The 26,230-nt window shown below is 47.2% G+C and overlaps 11 non-coding genes and 1 pseudogene across 11 annotated transcripts; all 12 read left to right on the top strand.

Moving 5' to 3' along the window:
- The first annotated feature begins 1,343 nt into the window (after window positions 1–1,343).
- On the top strand, window positions 1,344–1,520 carry LOC137010077 (U1 spliceosomal RNA; annotated as a pseudogene).
- An 887-nt stretch (window positions 1,521–2,407) lies between these two features.
- LOC137010211 (U2 spliceosomal RNA) lies at window positions 2,408–2,601 on the top strand. Its single transcript, XR_010893284.1, has one exon. It is a non-coding gene; the product is annotated as a U2 spliceosomal RNA (small nuclear RNA).
- A 2,078-nt stretch (window positions 2,602–4,679) lies between these two features.
- Window positions 4,680–4,848, top strand: LOC137010076 (U1 spliceosomal RNA). The gene has a single exon (XR_010893155.1). It is a non-coding gene; the product is annotated as a U1 spliceosomal RNA (small nuclear RNA).
- An 897-nt stretch (window positions 4,849–5,745) lies between these two features.
- LOC137010212 (U2 spliceosomal RNA) lies at window positions 5,746–5,940 on the top strand. Its single transcript, XR_010893285.1, has one exon. It is a non-coding gene; the product is annotated as a U2 spliceosomal RNA (small nuclear RNA).
- Window positions 5,941–8,042: 2,102 nt separating this feature from the next.
- Window positions 8,043–8,206, top strand: LOC137010046 (U1 spliceosomal RNA). Its single transcript, XR_010893125.1, has one exon. It is a non-coding gene; the product is annotated as a U1 spliceosomal RNA (small nuclear RNA).
- Window positions 8,207–9,069: 863 nt separating this feature from the next.
- LOC137010116 (U2 spliceosomal RNA) lies at window positions 9,070–9,260 on the top strand. The gene has a single exon (XR_010893192.1). It is a non-coding gene; the product is annotated as a U2 spliceosomal RNA (small nuclear RNA).
- Window positions 9,261–11,391: 2,131 nt separating this feature from the next.
- Window positions 11,392–11,555, top strand: LOC137009930 (U1 spliceosomal RNA). The gene has a single exon (XR_010893016.1). It is a non-coding gene; the product is annotated as a U1 spliceosomal RNA (small nuclear RNA).
- Window positions 11,556–12,416: 861 nt separating this feature from the next.
- LOC137010185 (U2 spliceosomal RNA) lies at window positions 12,417–12,607 on the top strand. The gene has a single exon (XR_010893258.1). It is a non-coding gene; the product is annotated as a U2 spliceosomal RNA (small nuclear RNA).
- Window positions 12,608–14,677: 2,070 nt separating this feature from the next.
- Window positions 14,678–14,841, top strand: LOC137009929 (U1 spliceosomal RNA). Its single transcript, XR_010893015.1, has one exon. It is a non-coding gene; the product is annotated as a U1 spliceosomal RNA (small nuclear RNA).
- Window positions 14,842–15,707: 866 nt separating this feature from the next.
- On the top strand, window positions 15,708–15,898 carry LOC137010184 (U2 spliceosomal RNA). Its single transcript, XR_010893257.1, has one exon. It is a non-coding gene; the product is annotated as a U2 spliceosomal RNA (small nuclear RNA).
- A 2,095-nt stretch (window positions 15,899–17,993) lies between these two features.
- LOC137009928 (U1 spliceosomal RNA) lies at window positions 17,994–18,157 on the top strand. The gene has a single exon (XR_010893014.1). It is a non-coding gene; the product is annotated as a U1 spliceosomal RNA (small nuclear RNA).
- A 5,937-nt stretch (window positions 18,158–24,094) lies between these two features.
- On the top strand, window positions 24,095–24,292 carry LOC137010276 (U2 spliceosomal RNA). Its single transcript, XR_010893323.1, has one exon. It is a non-coding gene; the product is annotated as a U2 spliceosomal RNA (small nuclear RNA).
- The last annotated feature ends 1,938 nt before the right edge of the window (window positions 24,293–26,230 follow it).

Genomic DNA, 26,230 nt, shown 5'->3' with positions numbered 1-26,230 from the left:
ACATTAATAGAGAGGCGAAGGGAAGGAAAAGATGTGGTAGAAAAAAAAGTGTACTAGCAATAGGGATAACCGCACCCTGGAGAGGACTGTGGAAACAGAACCCATTCAAAAATGTGGGGGAGATTCACAAAGAGTGGACTGCAGCTGGAGTCAGTGCTTCAAGAACCCCTACGCACAGACGTATGCAAGACATGGTTTTCAGCTGTCTCGTTCCTTGTGTCAAGCCACTCTTGAACAACAGACAGCGTCAGAGGCGCCTCGACAAAAAGGACTGGACTGCTGCTGAGTGGTCCAAAGTTACGTTCTCTGATGAAAGTGCAATTTGGCATTTCCTTTGGAAATCGGGGTCCCAGAGTCTGGAGGAAGAGAGGAGAGGCACACAATCCACGTCGCTTGAGGGCCAGCCTAAAAGTTTCCACAGTCAGTGATGGTTTGGGGTGCCATGTCATCTGCTGGTGTTGGCCCACTGTGTTTTCTGAGGTCCAAGGTCAACGCAGCCGTATACCAGGAAGTTTTAGAGCACTTCATGCTTCCTGCTGCTGACCAACTTTATGGAGATGCAGATTTCATTTCCCAACAGGACTTGGCACCTGCACACAGTGCCAAAGCTACCAGTACTGCCGGTTTAAGGACCATGGTATCCCTGTTCTTAATTGGCCAGCAAACTCGCCTGACCTTAACCCCATAGAAAATCTACGGGGTAGGTTGTGTGAAGAGGAAGATGCCAGGCATGCCAGACCCAACAATTAAGAAGAGCTGAAGGCCACTATCAGGAGCAACCTGGGCTCTCATAACACCTGAGCAGTGCCACAGACCGATCGTACTCCATGCCACGCCGCATTGCTGCAGTAATTCAGGCAAAAGTAGCCCCAACTAAGTATTGAGTGCTGCACACGCTCATACTTTTCAGTATGTTTATAGTTTTCAGTTGGCCAAGATTTCTAAAAATCCTTTCTTTGTATTGGTCTTAAGTAATATTCTAAATTTGCTGAGATACCGGATTTGGGATTTTCCTTAGTTGTCAGTTATAATCATCAAAATTAAAAAAGAAATAAACATTTGAAATATATCAGTCTGTGTGCAATGTACATAATATACAAGTTTGACTTTTTGAAAGGAATTAGTGAAAGAAATCAACTTTTTGATGACATTCTAATCATACGACCAGCACCTGTAGGTGCTTGGCAAAGTTTGCCGGCTTGAAGGCATGGTCACGGAAATCGCAGTCAAGTAATGGAAGGGACACGCCCTTCCTTTGCTTGGGGTGGGGGAGGGGGTCACCGTTACGATGAGGACGGCAAAGAGGGATAGGTGGTAGCCTCTGACTGGAGGCCTGGGGACTCATACTTACCTGGCAGGGGGAGACACCATGATCAGGAAGGTGGTTCACCTGCAGGGCGAGGCTCGGCCATTGCACTCCGGGGTTGTGCTGGGATTCCCCTGCGAATTCCTCCAAATGTGGGAATCTCTGACTGCATACATTTATGGTAGTGGGGGACTGCAGCCCGCGCTCTCCCCTGGACATACTGGTTGAAAGGAAGATTAGGTGGTGCCGAGAGAACCTGTGGCTTTCTAACAGTCGAATGCGTTGTCTGTGGCTCCGTGTGTGTTTGTACGCCCCTTTTATGGAATCGGGTGCTTGCGTGCAGCTCGCCTGGTTTCGCAAAGTTCTGAGTTTTCCTTCAGGGACGACAGGCTTTTGGGGGCACTCGACCAATGGCCGTTTTCTAAATGACCCCGTGGTCGCTAGTGTCACGGACTTCGGGCTCAAAGCCGTGACAAATGAAACGGAGGGACATAGGCAGCTTGGGTAGAAGCTAAACGAAAAGAGATTTATCAGCATAAATAAGAAAATATATGAAACAAGAAATCAACAAAACCAAACACAATTTCTGTCAGACACATCAATAACCAAACATCAGACAGAACCACATTTAAATGAATAAGGAACTCAAAATAAACAAAGACCAAAATCAAAACCAAAGCACCCAGGAGCAAGCAACACACCACGCCAAACAAAGCCCAAGCTTTATAGAGGGAAAGCGCACGGGTGTACATGGTTCACTTGATGAGTCTCCAGCCACACCCACTGGCCGGTCAGAGCAGGAAGAACGAGGGACTCGTCACACTATCCAAATGTTAAAGCTGAGCTTTTTTTTTTTCCCCCCTCCTGATCAAGAACGACCTAGGGAGTCCAGAGAATTCAGTACTGCGGTGCTTTTGTGGAGGTCGATGGAACAACCTAGGACCCTAGTTCGCGAAAGCAGGTTGTTTCCAAATCATACTCCACTATTTAACAAACGATCTGATCGGGGACAGCAGTGGTCCTAGAGGCAAAGTACGAAACCCACCGCGGCCCAGATGGGCGTCGCCTTTGCCGGCTCTGCCCCCACTGCTTGGCAACGGCATCGCTTCTCGGCCTTTGGCTAAGATCAAGTGTGTAGTATCTGTTCTTATCAGTTTAATATCTGATACGTCTCCCTATCTGGGGACTACATATTAAATGGATTTTTGGCTCATGGGAGCCGGAACCGGGGCTTGCTCCGTCCACTCCACGCATCGACCTGGTATTGCAGTGTCTCCAGGAACGGTGTGCTTCCCCTTTTGGGGGACTGCAAATCGTTATGGTTAATAGCAGAGGGAATGTCGCTGGAGCTTCACAAGGGAGTTCTCTATGTACCTGCGGTGGGGCATGGCTGGCAGGGTGGCACCGTCTTCGCACCCTTTATGAAACGGTCGCCGTTGTTCCAAAGCAGCGGTTCCCAAACCAGCACTGCACGTCTCCTGAATGTCACTCTTGTCTGATGCGCCCGTCTGAGGTCTTGGAGTCTTTACCAACGGAGCTGATGAGTTGATCGGGTGTGTTTGATCAGGGAGACATCTAATCAAACACGCCTGACTGATGGGAACCACTGGTCTAAAGGACCGCAGCTCGTGTACAGGTGCTGGTCATATAATTAGAATGTCATCAAAAAGTTGATTTATTTCACTAATTCCCTTTTCAAAAAGTGAAACTTGTATATATCATATTCATTCATTACAAATACACAGACTGAGAGGTTTCACATGTTTATTTCTTTTTCATTTTGATGAGTATAGCTGACAACCATGGAAAATCCAGTAAAGTCAGTCATATCTCAGGAAAATTAGAATATTGTGAAAAGGTATTCAATATTGAAGACACTCTGGTGCCACACACTCTTATCAGCTAATTAACTCAAAACACCTGCAAAGGCCTTTAAATGGTCTCTCAGTCTAGTTCTGTAGGCTACACAGTCAGCGGTGGGGAAGACTGCTGACTTGACAGTTGTCCAAAAGACAGACCACTGACACCTTGCACAAGGAGGCCAAGACACAAAAGGTCATTGGCAAAAGAGGCTGGCTGTTCGCAGAGCTCTGTGTCCAAGCACATTAATAGAGAGGCGAAGGGAAGGAAAAGATGTGGTAGAAAAAAAAGTGTACTAGCAATAGGGATACGACCAAGCACCCCTGGAGAGGACTGTAGAAACTAGAACCCATTCAAAAAATGTGGGGGAGATTCACAAAGAGTGGACTGCAGCTGGAGTCAGTGCTTCAAGAACCCCTACGCACAGACGTATGCAAGACATGGTTTTCAGCTGTCTCTGCTCTCAGTTGTGTCAAGCCACTCTTGAACAACAGATGAAGCGTCAGAGGCGCCTCGGCAAAAAGGACTGGACTGCTGCTGAGTGGTCCAAAGTTACGTTCTCTGGATGAAAGTCAATTTGGCATTTCCTTTGGAAATCGGGGTCCCAGAGTCTGGAGGAAGAGAGGAGAGGGCCACACAATCCACGTCGCTTGAGGGCCAGCCTAAAAGTTTCCACAGTCAGTGATGGTTTGGGGTGCCATGTCATCTGCTGGTGTTGGCCCACTGTGTTTTCTGAGGTCCAAGGTCAACGCAGCCGTATACCAGAGGAAAGTGTTTAGAGCACTTCCCATGCTTCCTGCTGCTGACCAACTTTATGGAGATGCAGATCGTGGGGTCATTTCCCAATGGTGGACTTGGCACCTGCACACAGTGCCAAAGCTACCAGTACCCGGTTGTACAGGGGACCATGGTATCCTCTGTTCTTAATTGGCCAGCAAACTCGCCTGACCTAAACCCCAGAGAAAATCTACGGGGTATTGTGAAGAGGAAGATGCCATATGCCAGACCCAACAATTAAGAAGAGCTGAAGGCCAACTATCAGAGCAACCTGGGCTCTCATAGGGACACCTTCCTGAGCAGTGCCACAGACCGATCGACTCCATGACTGGAGATTTCTAAAAATCCTTTCTTTGTATTGGTCTTAAGTAATATTCTAAATTTGCTGAGATACCGGATTTGGGATTTTCCTTAGTTGTCAGTTATAATCATCAAAATTAAAAGAAATAAACATTTGAAATATATCAGTCTGTGTGCAATGTACATAATATACAAGTTTGACTTTTTGAAAGGAATTAGTGAAAGAAACTTCAACTTTTTGATGACATTCTAATCATACGACCAGCACCTGTAGGTGCTTGGCAGTTTGCCGGCTTGAAGGCATGGTCACGGAAATCGCAGTCAAGTAATGGAAGGGACACGCCCTTCCTTTGCTTGGGGTGGGGGAGGGGGGTCACCGTTGATGAGGACGGCAAAGAGGGATAGGGTAGCTCTCTGACTGGAGGCCTGGGGACTCATACTTACCTGGCAGGGGAGACACCATGATCAGGAAGGTGGGTTCACCCAGGAAGCGAGGCTCTGGCCATTGCACTCCGGTTGTGCTGACCCCTGCGAATTCCCCCAAATGTGGGAATCTCGACTGCATAATTTATGGTAGTGGGGGACTGCGTTCGCGCTTCTCTCCTGGACATACTGGTTGAAAGAAGATTAGGTGAAATGACCGCAGAGAACCTGTGGTTTCTAACAGTCGTAGCGTTGTCTGTGGCCTCCGTAGGTGTGTTTGCACGCCCCTTTTATGGGAATCGGGTGTTGCGTGCGCTCGCCTGGTTTCGCAAAGTTCTGAGTTTTCCCTTCAGGGACGACAGGCTTTTGGGGGCACTCGACCTCATGGCTCGTTTTCTAAATGACCCCGTGGTCGCTATTGTCACGACCGGCTCAAAGCCGTGACAAATGAAACGGAGGACATAGGCAGCTTGGTAGGTTGCAACGAAAAGAGATTTATCAGCATAAATAAGAGAAATATATGAAACAAGAAATCAACAAAAACTAAACACAATTTCTGTCAGACACATCAATAACCAAACATCAGACAGAACCACATTTAAATGAATAAGGAACTCAAAATAAACAAAGACCAAAATCAAAACCAAAAGCACTCCAGGAGCAAAGCAACACACCGCACGCCAAACAAAGCCCAAGCTTTCTATAGAGGGGAAGCACAAGGGTGTACATGGTTCACTTGATGAGTCTCCCAGCCACACCCACTGGCCGGTCCGTAGCAGGAAGAACGAGGGACTCGTCACACTATCCAAATGTTAAAGTTGAGCTTCCCCCCCCCCCCCCTCCTGATCAAGCAACGACCTAGGGAGTCCAGAGAATTGTACTTGGGCGTGTGCTTTTGTGGAGGTCGATGGAAAAACCTAGGACCAGTTCGCGAAAGCAGGTTGTTTCAAATCATCTCCACTACTCTTAACAAACGATCTGATCGACAGCAGTGGTCCCAGAGGCAAAGTACGAAACTCCACCGCGGCCCAGATGGGCGGTCGCCTTTGCCGGCTCTGCCCCCACTGCTTGGCAACGGCATCGCTTCTCGGCCTTTTGGCTAAGATCAAGTGTAGTATCTGTTCTTATCAGTTTACATATCTGATACGTCTCCTATCTGGGGACTACATATTAAATGGATTTTTGGGCCCATGGAGCCGGAACCGGGGCTTGCTCCGTCCACTCCAGCCGCATCGACCTGGTATTGCAGTAGTCTCCAGGGTGAACGGCAGTGTGCTTCCCCTTTTGGGGGACTGCAAATCGTTGTGGTTAATAGCAGAGGGAATGTCGCTGGAGCTTCACAAGGAGTCTCTATGTACCTGCGGTGGGGTGGCTGGCAGGGTGGCACCGTCTCGCACCCTTATGAAACGGTCGCCGTTGTTCCAAAGCAGCGGTTCCCAAACCAGCACTGCACGTCTTGAATGTCACTCTTGTCTGATGCGCCCGTCTGAGGTCTTGGAGTCTTTACCAACGAGCTGATGAGTTGGATCGGGTGTGTTTGATCAGGGAGACATCTAATCAAACACGCCTGACTGATGGGAACCACTGGTCTAAAGGACCGCAGCTCGTGTACAGGTGCTGGTCATATAATTAGAATGTCATCAAAAAGTTGATTTATTTCACTAATTCCTTTCAAATAGTTAAACTTGTATATATCATATTCATTCATTACACACAGACTGAGAGGTTTCACATGTTTATTTCTTTTCATTTTGATGAGTATAGCTGACAACTATGGAAAATCCCAAAGTCACTATCTCAGAAAATTAGAATATTGTGAAAAGGTTCAATATTGAAGACACCTGGTGCCACACACTCTTATCAGCTAATTAACTCAAAACACCTGCAAAGGCCTTTAAATGGTCTCTCAGTCTAGTTCTGTAGGCTACACAGTCATGGGGAAGACTGCTGACTTGACAGTTGTCCAAAAGACGACCACTGACACCTTGCACAAGGAGGCCAAGACACAAAAGGTCATTGCAAAAGAGGCTGGCTGTTCGCAGAGCTCTGTGTCCAAGCACATTAATAGAGAGGCGAAGGGAAGGAAAAGATGTGGTAGAAAAAAGTGTACTAGCAATAGGGATAACCGCACCCTGGAGAGGACTGTGAAACAGAACCCATTCAAAAATGTGGGGGAGATTCACAAAGAGTGGACTGCAGCTGGAGTCAGTGCTTCAAGAACCCCTACGCACAGACGTATGCAAGACATGGTTTTCAGCTGTCTCGTTCCTTGTGTCAAGCCACTCTTGAACAACAGACAGCGTCAGAGGCGCCTCGACAAAAAGGACTGGACTGCTGCTGAGTGGTCCAAAGTTACGTTCTCTGATGAAAGTCAATTTGGCATTTCCTTTGGAAATCGGGGTCCCAGAGTCTGGAGGAAGAGAGGAGAGGCACACAATCCACGTCGCTTGAGGGCCAGCCTAAAGTTTCCACAGTCAGTGATGGTTTGGGGTGCCATGTCATCTGCTGGTGTTGGCCCACTGTGTTTTCTGAGGTCCAAGGTCAACGCAGCCGTATACCAGGAAGTTTTAGAGCACTTCATGCTTCCTGCTGCTGACCAACTTTATGGAGATGCAGATTTCATTTCCCAACAGGACTTGGCACCTGCACACAGTGCCAAAGCTACCAGTACCCGGTTTAAGGACCATGGTATCCCTGTTCTTAATTGGCCAGCAAACTCGCCTGACCTTAACCCTCATAGAAAATCTACGGGGTATTGTGAAGAGGAAGATGCCATATGCCAGACCCAACAATTAAGAAGAGCTGAAGGCCACTATCAGAGCAACCTGGGCTCTCATAACACCTGAGCAGTGCCACAGACCGATCGACTCCATGCCACGCCGCATTGCTGCAGTAATTCAGGCAAAAGGAGCCCCAACTAAGTATTGAGTGCTGCACACGCTCATACTTTTCATGTTTATAGTTTTCAGTTGGCCAAGATTTCTAAAAATCCTTTCTTTGTATTGGTCTTAAGTAATATTCTAAATTTGCTGAGATACCGGATTTGGGATTTTCCTTAGTTGTCAGTTATAATCATCAAAATTAAAAGAAATAAACATTTGAAATATATCAGTCTGTGTGCAATGTACATAATATACAAGTTTGACTTTTTGAAAGGAATTAGTGAAAGAAATCAACTTTTTGATGACATTCTAATCATACGACCAGCACCTGTAGGTGCTTGGCAGTTTGCCGGCTTGAAGGCATGGTCACGGAAATCGCAGTCAAGTAATGGAAGGGACACGCCCTTCCTTTGCTTGGGGTGGGGGAGGGGGTCACCGTTGATGAGGACGGCAAAGAGGGATAGGGTAGCCTCTGACTGGAGGCCTGGGGACTCATACTTACCTGGCAGGGGAGACACCATGATCAGGAAGGTGGTTCACCCAGGGCGAGGCTCGGCCATTGCACTCCGGTTGTGCTGACCCCTGCGAATTCCCCAAATGTGGGAATCTCGACTGCATAATTTATGGTAGTGGGGGACTGCGTTCGCGCTCTCCCTGGACATACTGGTTGAAAGAAGATTAGGTGGTGCCGAGAGAACCTGTGGTTTCTAACAGTCGAAGCGTTGTCTGTGGCTCCGTGTGTGTTTGCACGCCCCTTTTATGGAATCGGGTGTTGCGTGCGCTCGCCTGGTTTCGCAAAGTTCTGAGTTTTCCTTCAGGGACGACAGGCTTTTGGGGGCACTCGACCATGGCCGTTTTCTAAATGACCCCGTGGTCGCTAGTGTCACGACCGGCTCAAAGCCGTGACAAATGAAACGGAGGACATAGGCAGCTTGGTAGGTTGCAACGAAAAGAGATTTATCAGCATAAATAAGAAAATATATGAAACAAGAAATCAACAAAACCAAACACAATTTCTGTCAGACACATCAATAACCAAACATCAGACAGAACCACATTTAAATGAATAAGGAACTCAAAATAAACAAAGACCAAAATCAAAACCAAAGCACCCAGGAGCAAGCAACACACCACGCCAAACAAAGCCCAAGCTTTATAGAGGGAAGCACGGGTGTACATGGTTCACTTGATGAGTCTCCCAGCCACACCCACTGGCCGGCCGTAGCAGGAAGAACGAGGGACTCGGCACACTATCCAAATGTTAAAGTTGAGCTTTTTTTTTTTCCCCCCCTCCTGATCAAGAACGACCTAGGGAGTCCAGAGAATTGTACTGCGGTGCTTTTGTGGAGGTCGATGGAAAAACCTAGGACCAGTTCGCGAAAGCAGGTTGTTTCAAATCATCTCCACTATTTAACAAACGATCTGATCGACAGCAGTGGTCCTAGAGGCAAAGTACGAAACCCACCGCTGCCCAGATGGGCGTCGCCTTTGCCGGCTCTGCCCCCACTGCTTGGCAACGGCATCGCTTCTCGGCCTTTTGGCTAAGATCAAGTGTAGTATCTGTTCTTATCAGTTTAATATCTGATACGTCCCCTATCTGGGGACTACATATTAAATGGATTTTTGGCTCATGGAGCCGGAACCGGGGCTTGCTCCGTCCACTCCACGCATCGACCTGGTATTGCAGTGTCTCCAGGAACGGTGTGCTTCCCCTTTTGGGGGACTGCAAATCGTTGTGGTTAATAGCAGAGGGAATGTCGCTGGAGCTTCACAAGGAGTCTCTATGTACCTGCGGTGGGGTGGCTGGCGGGATGGCTGGCGGGATGGCTGGCGGGGTGGCTGGCAGGGTGGCACCGTCTCGCACCCTTATGAAACGGTCGCCGTTGTTCCAAAGCAGCGGTTCCCAAACCAGCACTGCACGTCTTGAATGTCACTCTTGTCTGATGCGCCCGTCTGAGGTCTTGGAGTCTTTACCAACGAGCTGATGAGTTGGATCGGGTGTGTTTGATCAGGGAGACATCTAATCAAACACGCCTGACTGATGGGAACCACTGGTCTAAAGGACCGCAGCTCGTGTACAGGTGCTGGTCATATAATTAGAATGTCATCAAAAAGTTGATTTATTTCACTAATTCCTTTCAAAAAGTGAAACTTGTATATATCATATTCATTCATTACACACAGACTGAGAGGTTTCACATGTTTATTTCTTTTCATTTTGATGAGTATAGCTGACAACTATGGAAAATCCCAAAGTCACTATCTCAGAAAATTAGAATATTGTGAAAAGGTTCAATATTGAAGACACCTGGTGCCACACACTCTTATCAGCTAATTAACTCAAAACACCTGCAAAGGCCTTTAAATGGTCTCTCAGTCTAGTTCTGTAGGCTACACAGTCATGGGGAAGACTGCTGACTTGACAGTTGTCCAAAAGACGACCACTGACACCTTGCACAAGGAGGCCAAGACACAAAAGGTCATTGCAAAAGAGGCTGGCTGTTCGCAGAGCTCTGTGTCCAAGCACATTAATAGAGAGGCGAAGGGAAGGAAAAGATGTGGTAGAAAAAAAGTGTACTAGCAATAGGGATAACCGCACCCTGGAGAGGACTGTGAAACAGAACCCATTCAAAAATGTGGGGGAGATTCACAAAGAGTGGACTGCAGCTGGAGTCAGTGCTTCAAGAACCCCTACGCACAGACGTATGCAAGACATGGTTTTCAGCTGTCTCGTTCCTTGTGTCAAGCCACTCTTGAACAACAGACAGCGTCAGAGGCGCCTCGACAAAAAGGACTGGACTGCTGCTGAGTGGTCCAAAGTTACGTTCTCTGATGAAAGTCAATTTGGCATTTCCTTTGGAAATCGGGGTCCCAGAGTCTGGAGGAAGAGAGGAGAGGCACACAATCCACGTCGCTTGAGGGCCAGCCTAAAGTTTCCACAGTCAGTGATGGTTTGGGGTGCCATGTCATCTGCTGGTGTTGGCCCACTGTGTTTTCTGAGGTCCAAGGTCAACGCAGCCGTATACCAGGAAGTTTTAGAGCACTTCATGCTTCCTGCTGCTGACCAACTTTATGGAGATGCAGATTTCATTTCCCAACAGGACTTGGCACCTGCACACAGTGCCAAAGCTACCAGTACCCGGTTTAAGGACCATGGTATCCCTGTTCTTAATTGGCCAGCAAACTCGCCTGACCTTAACCCCATAGAAAATCTACGGGGTATTGTGAAGAGGAAGATGCCATATGCCAGACCCAACAATTAAGAAGAGCTGAAGGCCACTATCAGAGCAACCTGGGCTCTCATAACACCTGAGCAGTGCCACAGACCGATCGACTCCATGCCACGCCGCATTGCTGCAGTAATTCAGGCAAAAGGAGCCCCAACTAAGTATTGAGTGCTGCACACGCTCATACTTTTCATGTTTATAGTTTTCAGTTGGCCAAGATTTCTAAAAATCCTTTCTTTGTATTGGTCTTAAGTAATATTCTAAATTTGCTGAGATACCGGATTTGGGATTTTCCTTAGTTGTCAGTTATAATCATCAAAATTAAAAGAAATAAACATTTGAAATATATCAGTCTGTGTGCAATGTACATAATATACAAGTTTGACTTTTTGAAAGGAATTAGTGAAAGAAATCAACTTTTTGATGACATTCTAATCATACGACCAGCACCTGTAGGTGCTTGGCAGTTTGCCGGCTTGAAGGCATGGTCACGGAAATCGCAGTCAAGTAATGGAAGGGACACGCCCTTCCTTTGCTTGGGGTGGGGGAGGGGGTCACCGTTGATGAGGACGGCAAAGAGGGATAGGGTAGCCTCTGACTGGAGGCCTGGGGACTCATACTTACCTGGCAGGGGAGACACCATGATCAGGAAGGTGGTTCACCCAGGGCGAGGCTCGGCCATTGCACTCCGGTTGTGCTGACCCCTGCGAATTCCCCAAATGTGGGAATCTCGACTGCATAATTTATGGTAGTGGGGGACTGCGTTCGCGCTCTCCCCTGGACATACTGGTTGAAAGAAGATTAGGTGGTGCCGAGAGAACCTGTGGTTTCTAACAGTCGTAGCGTTGTCTGTGGCTCCGTGTGTGTTTGCACGCCCCTTTTATGGAATCGGGTGTTGCGTGCGCTCGCCTGGTTTCGCAAAGTTCTGAGTTTTCCTTCAGGGACGACAGGCTTTTGGGGGCACTCGACCACGGCCGTTTTCTAAATGACCCCGTGGTCGCTAGTGTCACGACCGGCTCAAAGCCGTGACAAATGAAACGGAGGACATAGGCAGCTTGGTAGGTTGCAACGAAAAGAGATTTATCAGCATAAATAAGAAAATATATGAAACAAGAAATCAACAAAACCAAACACAATTTCTGTCAGACACATCAATAACCAAACATCAGACAGAACCACATTTAAATGAATAAGGAACTCAAAATAAACAAAGACCAAAATCAAAACCAAAGCACCCAGGAGCAAGCAACACACCACGCCAAACAAAGCCCAAGCTTTATAGAGGGAAGCACGGGTGTACATGGTTCACTTGATGAGTCTCCCAGCCACACCCACTGGCCGGCCGTAGCAGGAAGAACGAGGGACTCGTCACACTATCCAAATGTTAAAGTTGAGCTTTTTTTTTCCCCCCTCCTGATCAAGAACGACCTAGGGAGTCCAGAGAATTGTACTGCGGTGCTTTTGTGGAGGTCGATGGAAAAACCTAGGACCAGTTCGCGAAAGCAGGTTGTTTCAAATCATCTCCACTATTTAACAAACGATCTGATCGACAGCAGTGGTCCTAGAGGCAAAGTACGAAACCCACCGCGGCCCAGATGGGCGTCGCCTTTGCCGGCTCTGCCCCCACTGCTTGGCAACGGCATCGCTTCTCGGCCTTTTGGCTAAGATCAAGTGTAGTATCTGTTCTTATCAGTTTAATATCTGATACGTCTCCTATCTGGGGACTACATATTAAATGGATTTTTGGCTCATGGAGCCGGAACCGGGGCTTGCTCCGTCCACTCCACGCATCGACCTGGTATTGCAGTGTCTCCAGGAACGGTGTGCTTCCCCTTTGGGGGACTGCAAATCGTTGTGGTTAATAGCAGAGGGAATGTCGCTGGAGCTTCACAAGGAGTCTCTATGTACCTGCGGTGGGGTGGCTGGCAGGGTGGCACCGTCTCGCACCCTTATGAAACGGTCGCCGTTGTTCCAAAGCAGCGGTTCCCAAACCAGCACTGCACGTCTTGAATGTCACTCTTGTCTGATGCGCCCGTCTGAGGTCTTGGAGTCTTTACCAACGAGCTGATGAGTTGGATCGGGTGTGTTTGATCAGGGAGACATCTAATCAAACACGCCTGACTGATGGGAACCACTGGTCTAAAGGACCGCAGCTCGTGTACAGGTGCTGGTCATATAATTAGAATGTCATCAAAAAGTTGATTTATTTCACTAATTCCTTTCAAAAGTGAAACTTGTATATATCATATTCATTCATTACACACAGACTGAGAGGTTTCACATGTTTATTTCTTTTCATTTTGATGAGTATAGCTGACAACTATGGAAAATCCCAAAGTCACTATCTCAGAAAATTAGAATATTGTGAAAAGGTTCAATATTGAAGACACCTGGTGCCACACACTCTTATCAGCTAATTAACTCAAAACACCTGCAAAGGCCTTTAAATGGTCTCTCAGTCTAGTTCTGTAGGCTACACAGTCATGGGGAAGACTGCTGACTTGACAGTTGTCCAAAAGACGACCACTGACACCTTGCACAAGGAGGCCAAGACACAAAAGGTCATTGCAAAAGAGGCTGGCTGTTCGCAGAGCTCTGTGTCCAAGCACATTAATAGAGAGGCGAAGGGAAGGAAAAGATGTGGTAGAAAAAAAGTGTACTAGCAATAGGGATAACCGCACCCTGGAGAGGACTGTGAAACAGAACCCATTCAAAAATGTGGGGGAGATTCACAAAGAGTGGACTGCAGCTGGAGTCAGTGCTTCAAGAACCCCTACGCACAGACGTATGCAAGACATGGTTTTCAGCTGTCTCGTTCCTTGTGTCAAGCCACTCTTGAACAACAGACAGCGTCAGAGGCGCCTCGGCAAAAGGACTGGACTGCTGCTGAGTGGTCCAAAGTTACGTTCTCTGATGAAAGTCAATTTGGCATTTCCTTTGGAAATCGGGGTCCCAGAGTCTGGAGGAAGAGAGGAGAGGCACACAATCCACGTCGCTTGAGGGCCAGCCTAAAGTTTCCACAGTCAGTGATGGTTTGGGGTGCCATGTCATCTGCTGGTGTTGGCCCACTGTGTTTTCTGAGGTCCAAGGTCAACGCAGCCGTATACCAGGAAGTTTTAGAGCACTTCATGCTTCCTGCTGCTGACCAACTTTATGGAGATGCAGATTTCATTTCCCAACAGGACTTGGCACCTGCACACAGTGCCAAAGCTACCAGTACCCGGTTTAAGGACCATGGTATCCCTGTTCTTAATTGGCCAGCAAACTCGCCTGACCTTAACCCCATAGAAAATCTACGGGGTATTGTGAAGAGGAAGATGCCATATGCCAGACCCAACAATTAAGAAGAGCTGAAGGCCACTATCAGAGCAACCTGGGCTCTCATAACACCTGAGCAGTGCCACAGACCGATCGACTCCATGCCACGCCGCATTGCTGCAGTAATTCAGGCAAAAGGAGCCCCAACTAAGTATTGAGTTAATTGAACTAATCAGTTGGCCAAGATTTCTAAAAATCCTTTCTTTGTATTGGTCTTAAGTAATATTCTAAATTTGCTGAGATACCGGATTTGGGATTTTCCTTAGTTGTCAGTTATAATCATCAAAATTAAAAGAAATAAACATTTGAAATATATCAGTCTGTGTGCAATGTACATAATATACAAGTTTGACTTTTTGAAAGGAATTAGTGAAAGAAATCAACTTTTTGATGACATTCTAATCATACGACCAGCACCTGTAGGTGCTTGGCAGTTTGCCGGCTTGAAGGCATGGTCACGGAAATCGCAGTCAAGTAATGGAAGGGACACGCCCTTCCTTTGCTTGGGGTGGGGGAGGGGGGTCACCGTTGATGAGGACGGCAAAGAGGGATAGGGTAGCCTCTGACTGGAGGCCTGGGGACTCATACTTACCTGGCAGGGGAGACACCATGATCAGGAAGGTGGTTCACCCAGGGCGAGGCTCGGCCATTGCACTCCGGTTGTGCTGACCCCTGCGAATTCCCCAAATGTGGGAATCTCGACTGCATAATTTATGGTAGTGGGGGACTGCGTTCGCGCTCTCCCCTGGACATACTGGTTGAAAGAAGATTAGGTGGTGCCGAGAGAACCTGTGGTTTCTAACAGTCGTAGCGTTGTCTGTGGCTCCGTGTGTGTTTGCACGCCCCTTTTATGGAATCGGGTGTTGCGTGCGCTCGCCTGGTTTCGCAAAGTTCTGAGTTTTCCTTCAGGGACGACAGGCTTTTGGGGGCACTCGACCATGGCCGTTTTCTAAATGACCCCGTGGTCGCTATTGTCACGACCGGCTCAAAGCCGTGACAAATGAAACGGAGGACATAGGCAGCTTGGTAGGTTGCAACGAAAAGAGATTTATCAGCATAAATAAGAAAATATATGAAACAAGAAATCAACAAAACCAAACACAATTTCTGTCAGACACATCAATAACCAAACATCAGACAGAACCACATTTAAATGAATAAGGAACTCAAAATAAACAAAGACCAAAATCAAAACCAAAGCACCCAGGAGCAAGCAACACACCACGCCAAACAAAGCCCAAGCTTTATAGAGGGAAGCACGGGTGTACATGGTTCACTTGATGAGTCTCCCAGCCACACCCACTGGCCGGCCGTAGCAGGAAGAACGAGGGACTCGTCACACTATCCAAATGTTAAAGTTGAGCTTTTTTTTTTCCCCCCCCCCTCCTGATCAAGAACGACCTAGGGAGTCCAGAGAATTGTACTGCGGTGCTTTTGTGGAGGTCGATGGAAAAACCTAGGACCAGTTCGCGAAAGCAGGTTGTTTCAAATCATCTCCACTATTTAACAAACGATCTGATCGACAGCAGTGGTCCTAGAGGCAAAGTACGAAACCCACCGCGGCCCAGATGGGCGTCGCCTTTGCCGGCTCTGCCCCCACTGCTTGGCAACGGCATCGCTTCTCGGCCTTTTGGCTAAGATCAAGTGTAGTATCTGTTCTTATCAGTTTAATATCTGATACGTCTCCTATCTGGGGACTACATATTAAATGGATTTTTGGCTCATGGAGCCGGAACCGGGGCTTGCTCCGTCCACTCCACGCATCGACCTGGTATTGCAGTGTCTCCAGGAACGGTGTGCTTCCCCTTTTGGGGGACTGCAAATCGTTGTGGTTAATAGCAGAGGGAATGTCGCTGGAGCTTCACAAGGAGTCTCTATGTACCTGCGGTGGGGTGGCTGGCAGGGTGGCACCGTCTCGCACCCTTATGAAACGGTCGCCGTTGTTCCAAAGCAGCGGTTCCCAAACCAGCACTGCACGTCTTGAATGTCACTCTTGTCTGATGCGCCCGTCTGAGGTCTTGGAGTCTTTACCAACGAGCTGATGAGTTGGATCGGGTGTGTTTGATCAGGGAGACATCTAATCAAACACGCCTGACTGATGGGAACCACTGGTCTAAAGGACCGCAGCTCGTGTACAGGTGCTGGTCATATAATTAGAATGTCATCAAAAAGTTGATTTATTTCACTAATTCCTTTCAAAAAGTGAAACTTGTATATATCATATTCATTCATTACACACAGACTGAGAGGTTTCACATGTTTATTTCTTTTCATTTTGATGAGTATAGCTGACAACTATGGAAAATCCCAAAGTCACTATCTCAGAAAATTAGAATATTGTGAAAAGGTTCAATATTGAAGACACCTGGTGCCACACACTCTTATCAGCTAATTAACTCAAAACACCTGCAAAGGCCTTTAAATGGTCTCTCAGTCTAGTTCTGTAGGCTACACAGTCATGGGGAAGACTGCTGACTTGACAGTTGTCCAAAAGACGACCACTGACACCTTGCACAAGGAGGCCAAGACACAAAAGGTCATTGCAAAAGAGGCTGGCTGTTCGCAGAGCTCTGTGTCCAAGCACATTAATAGAGAGGCGAAGGGAAGGAAAAGATGTGGTAGAAAAAAAGTGTACTAGCAATAGGGATAACCGCACCCTGGAGAGGACTGTGAAACAGAACCCATTCAAAAATGTGGGGGAGATTCACAAAGAGTGGACTGCAGCTGGAGTCAGTGCTTCAAGAACCCCTACGCACAGACGTATGCAAGACATGGTTTTCAGCTGTCTCGTTCCTTGTGTCAAGCCACTCTTGAACAACAGACAGCGTCAGAGGCGCCTCGACAAAAAGGACTGGACTGCTGCTGAGTGGTCCAAAGTTACGTTCTCTGATGAAAGTCAATTTGGCATTTCCTTTGGAAATCGGGGTCCCAGAGTCTGGAGGAAGAGAGGAGAGGCACACAATCCACGTCGCTTGAGGGCCAGCCTAAAGTTTCCACAGTCAGTGATGGTTTGGGGTGCCATGTCATCTGCTGGTGTTGGCCCACTGTGTTTTCTGAGGTCCAAGGTCAACGCAGCCGTATACCAGGAAGTTTTAGAGCACTTCATGCTTCCTGCTGCTGACCAACTTTATGGAGATGCAGATTTCATTTCCCAACAGGACTTGGCACCTGCACACAGTGCCAAAGCTACCAGTACCCGGTTTAAGGACCATGGTATCCCTGTTCTTAATTGGCCAGCAAACTCGCCTGACCTTAACCCCATAGAAAATCTACGGGGTATTGTGAAGAGGAAGATGCCATATGCCAGACCCAACAATTAAGAAGAGCTGAAGGCCACTATCAGAGCAACCTGGGCTCTCATAACACCTGAGCAGTGCCACAGACCGATCGACTCCATGCCACGCCGCATTGCTGCAGTAATTCAGGCAAAAGGAGCCCCAACTAAGTATTGAGTGCTGCACACGCTCATACTTTTCATGTTTATAGTTTTCAGTTGGCCAAGATTTCTAAAAATCCTTTCTTTGTATTGGTCTTAAGTAATATTCTAAATTTGCTGAGATACCGGATTTGGGATTTTCCTTAGTTGTCAGTTATAATCATCAAAATTAAAAGAAATAAACATTTGAAATATATCAGTCTGTGTGCAATGTACATAATATACAAGTTTGACTTTTTGAAAGGAATTAGTGAAAGAAATCAACTTTTTGATGACATTCTAATCATACGACCAGCACCTGTAGGTGCTTGGCAGTTTGCCGGCTTGAAGGCATGGTCACGGAAATCGCAGTCAAGTAATGGAAGGGACACGCCCTTCCTTTGCTTGGGGTGGGGGAGGGGGTCACCGTTGATGAGGACGGCAAAGAGGGATAGGGTAGCCTCTGACTGGAGGCCTGGGGACTCATACTTACCTGGCAGGGGAGACACCATGATCAGGAAGGTGGTTCACCCAGGGCGAGGCTCGGCCATTGCACTCCGGTTGTGCTGACCCCTGCGAATTCCCCAAATGTGGGAATCTCGACTGCATAATTTATGGTAGTGGGGGACTGCGTTCGCGCTCTCCCCTGGACATACTGGTTGAAAGAAGATTAGGTGGTGCCGAGAGAACCTGTGGTTTCTAACAGTCGAAGCGTTGTCTGTGGCTCCGTGTGTGTTTGCACGCCCCTTTTATGGAATCGGGTGTTGCGTGCGCTCGCCTGGTTTCGCAAAGTTCTGAGTTTTCCTTCAGGGACGACAGGCTTTTGGGGGCACTCGACCATGGCCGTTTTCTAAATGACCCCGTGGTCGCTAGTGTCACGACCGGCTCAAAGCCGTGACAAATGAAACGGAGGACATAGGCAGCTTGGTAGGTTGCAACGAAAAGAGATTTATCAGCATAAATAAGAAAATATATGAAACAAGAAATCAACAAAACCAAACACAATTTCTGTCAGACACATCAATAACCAAACATCAGACAGAACCACATTTAAATGAATAAGGAACTCAAAATAAACAAAGACCAAAATCAAAACCAAAGCACCCAGGAGCAAGCAACACACCACGCCAAACAAAGCCCAAGCTTTATAGAGGGAAGCACGGGTGTACATGGTTCACTTGATGAGTCTCCCAGCCACACCCACTGGCCGGCCGTAGCAGGAAGAACGAGGGACTCGTCACACTATCCAAATGTTAAAGTTGAGCTTTCCCCCCCCCCCCTCCTGATCAAGAACGACCTAGGGAGTCCAGAGAATTGTACTGCGGTGCTTTTGTGGAGGTCGATGGAAAAACCTAGGACCAGTTCGCGAAAGCAGGTTGTTTCAAATCATCTCCACTATTTAACAAACGATCTGATCGACAGCAGTGGTCCTAGAGGCAAAGTACGAAACCCACCGCGGCCCAGATGGGCGTCGCCTTTGCCGGCTCTGCCCCCACTGCTTGGCAACGGCATCGCTTCTCGGCCTTTTGGCTAAGATCAAGTGTAGTGTCGATGGCTACGCCGAGAGAGGATGTACCCTTGCCGGCCATGGTGGTGCGGTTAAAGAATTCAGTAAGAATCCGAGTGTTACAAGATGCTGATCGGTCTGTCAAGCAAAGGTTCAGGAGGGAGTTCTTGGTGATGGATGTCTTGAAAGGAGTTTTCAACATTGCTGCTTCTTCAGTGTTTTGTCTTCAGGATTTTTCAACTGTAGGATTTATGGACTTGACATTTTTCAATTTGACGGACTGTGTGAGCTTTTTTGAGTCTTGGGGAAAGAAAAAACATAAACTCTTGGAAGGCTTGCAGCTTCAACCTTTGTTTGCCCAGGATTATATTCCACTCACAGTTCATCTATACAACCCGTTTGTGGAAGATAGAGAGGTTTTGACCTTTCTTTCAAGACACTGCGAGACAGTAAAAGGAGGAGAGCGAGTGAGGGACCGCTTTGGAATCTGGACAGGCAAAAGGCGGTACCTTGTTAAGCTGCGCTTCGATCCTGCTGCCTCTGGAGCCCTAATCCACCCGCCTGGGACCTTTTCCATTGGGCCCAACAGAGGTTTTCTTTATTACCCCGGACAGCCTATGTACTGTAGGAGATGTGGTGGGGAAGGACACATTAAGGCTGATTGTGAGGGACAACGTTGTCGTTTTTGCGGTGCTGCAGATCATGTTGCTTCAGTCTGCCCTGCCCCGAAGCATTGCAGTCTTTGTGGTAAGCCTGATCATCTTTATCGAACATGTCCTTCTAGGAGTAGGTCATATGCAGGTCTTTTGAAGGAAGGTGAGGATCTACAGGCAGACCTCGAGGCCATACTTATCAGTTTGCCTGAAGTAATGGATGATCAACCTGGAGGATTGACAAGTGAAGGGTCACAGGAGACGGGGGTATCAGGAGAGAAGGAGGCTGTTGTGAACGAGCAATTAGACTCTAATGATGGGGACCTGATTACTTTGTCCTTAGACGAAAAAGGGGCCACAGAAGTGGGAACTGAACAGCAGGTGAATTCATCTCAAGTTTGGTCAGAGCTGGATTTTACGGATGTCTTGTCTGGAGCCTTGGGGGTGGAAAAAGTGCAAGAAATCCTAGAACCTGCACCTGGATCAGCCCATCGACGAGAGAGAGTCCATAGTGGATCAGAGATGGATATTTCGTCAGAGTCCGTGCTCGGAACAAGCCGTCGCAGGGCCTGGGAGGACCCTAAGGACCGGGTAACGGAGAAAGGATGTAAGTACAGCAAACTGGATGATGTTACAAGTCAGGACCCTGTGGGAGAGGACATTAGGGGGGAGGGTTTTGAAGAAAAGGGGAAAGATGAAGGGGAAGAAAGCACTGAGTGGGGGGACAGAACAGAGGTGGAAGGAGAAGAGGAAGAAATGATAACTGAATCTGGAGAATGGACTGAGGTTGTTTCGAGAAAGGCAAAAGGAGGCGGCGCAAGAAGGGGACAAAAAAATGGGGATGGGGAAGAAGTACATGAGGGCTAAGTGGGAGGGAAAGTGTTCTGGGGGTTTAAGGGTTATTTTATGGGTTTGATAAGAGTGGCAACTTTCAATGTAAGGGGAATTAAAATGGCACAACGGCGTACAGCTGTGTTTTTTTCTGTTAAAGATTTGCAGTATGATGTTTTGTTTTTACAAGAGTGCCACTTGGAGAATGATAAGGATGTAGAGGGGTTTTCTAAAGAGTGGACCTTGGGTCCATCTTTTTGGGGAGTGGGGAATGTTAAAGCAGATGGGGTGGGCATTTTATTTTATTCGTGGGATTTTGTTATTGAATCTGCTATTGTAATCATTCCAGGAAGGGTGGTGGTAGTAGATGTGAGGTGGAGAGGGATATCTTTTCGTTTTGTTAATGTTTATGCCCCAAGTAAATTGGGTGATCGGGAGGGGTTTTTGAATTGTTTGAATGCTATTTTGCATACCAACAAACTGCTAGTGCTGGGAGGGGACTTTAATGTGTCACTGGACAACGCTTCTGGCAGAGAGCTGGCCCAGTTGTCAGCAGGTTTCTCACTCTGTGACTCTTTTCGAGGGGCAGGAGGGCGGGTGCCCACATTCACTTGGCGGAACAGCAGGCAGGAGATGGCACGACTGGACTATCTTTTTCTGCCAGTCCATGTAAAGGTGTTTAACTATACCCAAGTACCAATGTGGTGTTCAGATCATTGTTTGGTGGGGGTGTGGGTGGAGGTGGAAGGGGAGAAGCGAGGGAGGGGGGTGTGGAGGTTCAATACTTCCTTTCTAAGTGATAGGACTTTTTGTACTGTTCTTTTCAATTTGGTAGCTGGGTGGAAAAATTTGCAAGGTTTGTTTCGGTCCCACGGTGAGTGGTGGGAGGGGTTCAAGGTGAGGGTTGCAGTCTTTTGTCGTAACTGGGGCAGAGAGAAGGCAAGAAGCAGGAGGGAAAAAATATGTAAGTGGTCAGAAGAACTACAGTCTCTGTGGACAGAGGGTGCTTTGGGAACAACTGAGGGATGGGCTAGGGCTAGTCATCTGCAGGGGGTAATGAAAGATCACTTTTGGGAGGAAGCAAAGTCCTTTTTGCAAGGGTCAAGTGTTAGGAAGCGGCTCCTTGATGAAAAACCTACTAGTTTCTTCTTTGCTACAGTGCGGGGAAGACAAAGGCGGAGTTATATTGAGGGTTTTGGGAGGGAAGGGAGAGTGGAAACGTCTGTAAAGGGAATGCTGGAGGTAGCTGGGAGTTTTTATAGGGAGTTATTTAGTGACAGGGGCCCTTCTAGTACAGCATTTGGGAGTGTTTTGGATGCTTTGGAGGGGAGTTTAGGGGATGAGGATAGGGCAGCACTGGAAGGGCCTTTGACTTTGCAGGAAGTAAGTACTGCAATTTCCTCACTTAAGAAAGGCACAGCTCCAGGATGTGATGGCCTTCCAGCAGGTTTTTATGAGCTTGTTCTGCCATGGATAGGAAGTGAGCTGGTAGCTCTCTATCAGGAATGCTTCATGAAAGGTGAGATGGTGGAGACAATGAGAACAGGGCTGGTGTCTCTTCTGTATAAGAAAGGTAAGAAGGAGGAGTTGGGGAATTGGAGGCCAATCACTCTGCTAACCACGGATTATAAAATATTGGCAAAAGTTCTGACAGAGAGACTTAAGAGGGTTATAGGGGTGGTAGTCCAGCCAGATCAAACCTGTGGTGTGCCTGGCAGGTCAATTTCTTTGAATTTGGCTCTAGTCAGAGACATAATAAGTTGGACAGAGCAGCGTCAGCTTCCTCTAGCAGTTTTGAGTCTTGACCAAGAGAAGGCCTTTGACAGGGTTAGTCATGTCTTCTTGGAGGCTACTTTAATGCGTATGGGGTTTGGGCCTGTGTTTAGGGCTTGGGTAAAGCTGCTTTACAGGAAGGCCTTCAGCAGAGTGGGGATAAATGGGTATTTCTCAGAAAAGGTGGAACAGTTAGGGGGTGTGCGTCAGGGGTGTCCTCTGTCCCCCTTCTTTATGTTTTGTCTTTGGAACCTCTTTTGGCAACTTTGAGGGCTGCGCCTTCTTTTACAGGCGTACATTTGCCAGGAGGTGGGGGCGTATGTGCTAAAGTCGCTGCTTATGCAGATGACATGACCCTGTTTCTGACGTCGGACTATGATTTTGAGGTGGTGTGCAAAATAGTGGAAAGGTTTTGTAAAATATCTGGTGCGCGAGTAAATGTGGATAAGTCCTCTGTTATGTTTTTTGGTCAGTGGGCTGGTAGAACAGAGGTAAGAGGAGGTTTTAAAATTTGTACAGAGGGGTTGAAAATCTTAGGGGTTAGGTTTACTAGACGTAATAGCGCTAAGGAAAGCTGGGAAGCAAGGATGAAAGTAGTGCAGGCAAAGATAGCGAAGTGGAGTTCAAGGGGGTTATCTTTGTGGGGACGGTTAGAGGTGGTGAAGGCAGACTTACTCCCTAGTCTGAATTATTTAGCTTATGTGTTTCCAGTTCCTTTTTGGTATGGAAGAAAGTTAGAAAAGTTAATTTTTTCTTTTTTATGGAAAAATGGTACCGAAATGGTAGCCAGGTTGCAGATGTATAGACCAGTGAAAGAAGGGGGTAGGGGGGTTCCATGTATTCCTTTAAAAATGGAAGCTTTGTTTTGTTCATGTGCAGCGCTTCTGGCTGTCCGGGAGACAGTGCACAAGGCTAGATTTTTAGCTCAGTTCTGGCTAGCCTTTCCTTTGAGATCGTTGAGCAATTGGAGGGGTACAAGGCCATGGTCTACAAATAGGCCACAGTACTATCAGAGAGTGGCAGATATCATTGCCCTGAAGCCTTGGTGTTTACAGCAGTCCCTGATCTTGGAGCACAAGCAGTTGTATATCAGATTGAGGGATGAACTTGTGGAGGGGGTGGAGAAAGTTGTTTCTCCTTATGGAGTGGGTTGGATTAGGTTGCAGGCACCATTTCTTACTGGATTTTGCAAAGATTTGAATTGGTTAACAGTTCTAGGTCGGTTGCCAGTAAGGGAGAGGTTATATAGACATGGTGCAGGCAGGTCACCAAAGTGCCCGATTGGTTGTGGTCAAGACGAGACAATTGAGCATGTCTTTTGGGCATGTCCTGGAGCTGTTGCCCTTTGGAAATCAGTGAAGCGATGGTGGGAGGGATGGGGAGGGCCAAACATTACAAGGAATCTGGTGTTGTATGGGGAGGGTTTGGATAGTTTTCTAAAAGAACGGAGGAGAGTAATTTGGAGTACGATTTCAGAGGGGAAGCATGTTCTTTGGGAATGGAGAACAGTGTGTTTAAGGAAACAGATACCACGTTTGGGGGCAGAGAAATTGTTTTTACGTTTACTGGGTAAAATGTCTGCTGAGGTCAAAGTTTTCAAAGAGTATTATGGGGAGGAGGAGACCAGAAGGGTATGGAGAGGGCTTCAGAAGGTTGGGGTGGGATAGAGGGAGTGACAGTGTTTTTTGTGCTTTGGTTTTTGTTTGGTTTTTGAAAATTGATGTATATTTGTGTTTTGGTTTTGATTGTTCAGAGAATTGTATGACGATTTGTTAAAAGAGAATTTATTGTGTATCTTTGAACAATGAATTGGTTGTAAAGTATAGATTTGGTGTAAATAAAAAAAAAAAAAAAAAAAAAAAAAAAATCTGTTCTTATCAGTTTAATATCTGATACGTCCCCTATCTGGGGACTACATATTAAATGGATTTTTGGCTCATGGAGCCGGAACCGGGGCTTGCTCCGTCCACTCCACGCATCGACCTGGTATTGCAGTGTCTCCAGGAACGGTGTGCTTCCCCTTTTGGGGGACTGCAAATCGTTGTGGTTAATAGCAGAGGGAATGTCGCTGGAGCTTCACAAGGAGTCTCTATGTACCTGCGGTGGGGTGGCTGGCAGGGTGGCACCGTCTCGCACCCTTATGAAACGGTCGCCGTTGTTCCAAAGCAGCGGTTCCCAAACCAGCACTGCACGTCTTGAATGTCACTCTTGTCTGATGCGCCCGTCTGAGGTCTTGGAGTCTTTACCAACGAGCTGATGAGTTGGATCGGGTGTGTTTGATCAGGGAGACATCTAATCAAACACGCCTGACTGATGGGAACCACTGGTCTAAAGGACCGCAGCTCGTGTACAGGTGCTGGTCATATAATTAGAATGTCATCAAAAAGTTGATTTATTTCACTAATTCCTTTCAAAAAGTGAAACTTGTATATATCATATTCATTCATTACACACAGACTGAGAGGTTTCACATGTTTATTTCTTTTCATTTTGATGAGTATAGCTGACAACTATGGAAAATCCCAAAGTCACTATCTCAGAAAATTAGAATATTGTGAAAAGGTTCAATATTGAAGACACCTGGTGCCACACACTCTTATCAGCTAATTAACTCAAAACACCTGCAAAGGCCTTTAAATGGTCTCTCAGTCTAGTTCTGTAGGCTACACAGTCATGGGGAAGACTGCTGACTTGACAGTTGTCCAAAAGACGACCACTGACACCTTGCACAAGGAGGCCAAGACACAAAAGGTCATTGCAAAAGAGGCTGGCTGTTCGCAGAGCTCTGTGTCCAAGCACATTAATAGAGAGGCGAAGGGAAGGAAAAGATGTGGTAGAAAAAAAGTGTACTAGCAATAGGGATAACCGCACCCTGGAGAGGACTGTGAAACAGAACCCATTCAAAAATGTGGGGGAGATTCACAAAGAGTGGACTGCAGCTGGAGTCAGTGCTTCAAGAACCCCTACGCACAGACGTATGCAAGACATGGTTTTCAGCTGTCTCGTTCCTTGTGTCAAGCCACTCTTGAACAACAGACAGCGTCAGAGGCGCCTCGGCAAAAAGGACTGGACTGCTGCTGAGTGGTCCAAAGTTACGTTCTCTGATGAAAGTCAATTTGGCATTTCCTTTGGAAATCGGGGTCCCAGAGTCTGGAGGAAGAGAGGAGAGGCACACAATCCACGTCGCTTGAGGGCCAGCCTAAAGTTTCCACAGTCAGTGATGGTTTGGGGTGCCATGTCATCTGCTGGTGTTGGCCCACTGTGTTTTCTGAGGTCCAAGGTCAACGCAGCCGTATACCAGGAAGTTTTAGAGCACTTCATGCTTCCTGCTGCTGACCAACTTTATGGAGATGCAGATTTCATTTCCCAACAGGACTTGGCACCTGCACACAGTGCCAAAGCTACCAGTACCCGGTTTAAGGACCATGGTATCCCTGTTCTTAATTGGCCAGCAAACTCGCCTGACCTTAACCCCATAGAAAATCTACGGGGTATTGTGAAGAGGAAGATGCCATATGCCAGACCCAACAATTAAGAAGAGCTGAAGGCCACTATCAGAGCAACCTGGGCTCTCATAACACCTGAGCAGTGCCACAGACCGATCGACTCCATGCCACGCCGCATTGCTGCAGTAATTCAGGCAAAAGGAGCCCCAACTAAGTATTGAGTGCTGCACACGCTCATACTTTTCATGTTTATAGTTTTCAGTTGGCCAAGATTTCTAAAAATCCTTTCTTTGTATTGGTCTTAAGTAATATTCTAAATTTGCTGAGATACCGGATTTGGGATTTTCCTTAGTTGTCAGTTATAATCATCAAAATTAAAAGAAATAAACATTTGAAATATATCAGTCTGTGTGCAATGTACATAATATACAAGTTTGACTTTTTGAAAGGAATTAGTGAAAGAAATCAACTTTTTGATGACATTCTAATCATACGACCAGCACCTGTAGGTG

Source organism: Chanodichthys erythropterus, chromosome 20 (assembly GCF_024489055.1).
Source record: "Chanodichthys erythropterus isolate Z2021 chromosome 20, ASM2448905v1, whole genome shotgun sequence".
NCBI classification, from domain to species: domain Eukaryota; kingdom Metazoa; phylum Chordata; class Actinopteri; order Cypriniformes; family Xenocyprididae; genus Chanodichthys; species Chanodichthys erythropterus.
This window is presented reverse-complemented; position numbering and strand designations above follow the sequence as displayed.